This window comes from Sorex fumeus, unplaced genomic scaffold, assembly GCF_029834395.1.
Source record: "Sorex fumeus unplaced genomic scaffold, SorFum_2.1 ptg000002l, whole genome shotgun sequence".
In the NCBI taxonomy this organism is placed as follows: domain Eukaryota; kingdom Metazoa; phylum Chordata; class Mammalia; order Eulipotyphla; family Soricidae; genus Sorex; species Sorex fumeus.
In genome coordinates, this window is record NW_026606059.1 from 11,045,704 (window position 1) to 11,048,474 (window position 2,771).

Sequence of the window (2,771 nt, forward strand, 5' to 3'; positions counted from 1 at the left end):
CCCCCCGCCCTTTTTTTTTTTTTTTTGGCTTAGTGTCTTAATAAAACCCATGGATTACTTGTATGTGTCTTTTCTACTTACAAAGAGGAACTAAAGTATGCAAATTTAAATGTCTAGGATCCTTAGGTGTTTCTTGCTTTGGGTAGCCTTTCCAGCAAGGATGGACAGTGTTTCTTGCCTGTTTCATTGTTTCAAGTGAAGCCACTTTGTTTTCTTTGGTTCTTCCTAGTTAGAAAATGGATGTGACCTTGCCTGGCTCTACACACATGCATATCACCCTTTGCCTCAGCCGTTCATCCCTGTTCACTGGCTTAAGCCCTCCAGAGCAGAACTGAAGTGCTCTTAAGACACCTTTGCATTTTCATTCTGTATTGTCCTATACAAAGCAAGAGGAAATTATTTAATGGGTGTTGGCCCCAATGAGAACATTCGTTCTAATCCCATTAAGTTGGCTTTACTCTCCTTAGATCTTCCATCAAAGGGCTGTCCCAATGCAGTCTTCCCAAAACACTGTATGAAAATAGATGACTTTCTTTTTCATTTTCATCACTGGGCTTCGAAATAAGAATGCTGTTTCTGTATAACGGTGTGTTTACCATCATGAAGATGTCACTCAGGTGGCCTTGTTTCATCAAAACGCCTTTTGGACAAACCAAGCTTTAATATCTTGTTTGTAATTCCACTGAAGTACCGATATATATTTGTCCCTATAGTCTTCAGCTTTAAAACTGTTAATGTAATGTTAATACCCAAATTTGTATAATTTGGCCTATGATAGAGTAGGTTTGTTCATCTTCTGGACTTTTTTTTTCTCTGATAAGACTCAGGAATTCTGAAATGTGAAAATAAGTCTCAATTCTTTCTCCTCTAGCATGAATTGAGTGTATATCTTCATAGCGCTTATGAGTAAGGCATATAATAATTTGGCAAATGATTCAGACGTATTCATTTATCACTTTCTATAATTTAATTGAGAACTGAATGAATTTTTTAACAACCGAGATCATAAATACGAATGCAGATTTTCTGGTAGGGATCTCTTTTTTGGCAGTGAAGATTCCAGTATCAGAAACCACCCACTTGCCTTTTCATTGGAGTGAAAACCATTGCCCTGATTTGCTAAACTATCAAATATTCCTTGGAAGATTATTTCAGTCTTATGTTAGAGATCCAGTTGACAATTTTAATATGTAAACTTTTTTGTTGTCTCATGGAGACTGGAGTTGTTTTCCTGCGTGTTAATTATGAATTAAAACTTAAGTTTTCTCACCATTTAGTAACAGTGAAGTTCTTTCATATGCTTATTATACCAGGAAGGCCTTAGTGCAAATAATCTGAGACACACCTGGGTTTATAGCCATCAATTGGCCTCCAAATACTTTCCTTTTTTATTGGTAGAAAATATAATATTGGGATATTCTTAATTTTTTTAGAATCATTATTTTGCTGCAGTTTATTGATTTTAGTATAATAATTGCAGTGGACAATTATTTGATTTTCTGTTTAACTTGATGATATTTTCCTTAAGCTTTTTGTCAATATTTGTTAAAGGAATTATAACTTATGTTCACTACTTTCTTGTGTTACACTTCATGTATAATGAAGTGCATTAATTAGCATTTTGTAACTTGAATTATTTCACCAAATGAATACCTTTTGGTAGTTTGTAATGAATTCTTCCAATTGTTGCAAGTTTGCCTGATACTTAAAATAAAGCTGTAAAGGTAAAATACTTTTTCTGTATTCTGCCAATCATAATTTTATATAATAAAATCATTCATTTTTACTTAACATACTATGGATTTGCTTTTCTAAAATGCTAATCTGAAGAAGTGACTGTTTTCTTCTCCTTCCTTCATCATTTCCAGCTTCCAACTAAAAACAGTCCGTTGGAGGTGATGCTATATGACAGCTGAACGTAGCTGCTGGGTCCAGATGTGTTCACTGTAAAGCACTGTATAAAACATTGCCAAGCTTCACTCAACTTCATCTTTATTTCTTTATTTTGAAAGGGGGCCATACCTAACTATTCTTAGGGCTTAGTCCTAGATCTGCACTCAGCCGGGGCTCAGGGCACCCTGTGTGGTACCAGAATTGAATCTGGGTAGGCGCCCTGCAAATACATCCTACCTCTGTATTACCTTCCTGGCCCTCACTTTGTCTTTAATACTATATCTCAGTTTGTGACCACAGCAAATTTCTCCAGATTTTTTAGGGTCACCCCCAAAATTAAATAAAATTTAAATGTTAAAATTTAAAATAGAATTTCTCAAGTCGTTTAAGTGCATATAATTTTATGTACATTTTTATAAAGCGTATACTGGATCAAATTTTCATATTTGAAGAACGATATAGTATTATTTTTAATTCTAAGGACCTTTTGCTAAGCTACCTGGATTCTCTAGTATGTTCTTACAGTGAATTCACTTAGTCTTTGCCAATTATTGCCATGTTAATATTACTTAAAATTTCTTAAAAAAATAAAACTATGGAATAATTCTAAGTACTTTTCATTTCTGTTTGTTTGATTTATGAAGTAACCCGAAATATAAGTGTCTGGATTGTAAAAATTAACCAATCAAGTGTTAAGTCTTAGACTGTACATTTTGCATTTTTAAAAAGGAACAATGAGTTTATTCAGAACCAGCCACATGCTCCTTTTACTGACTTTGTAACCAACTGCAAACTTTGGAAAATGGATTTCCCCTAGTAGGGCAAAGTTTAACAATAAGACATTTTCATATGTGCCCAGCTGTAAGTTTGATAGCCAC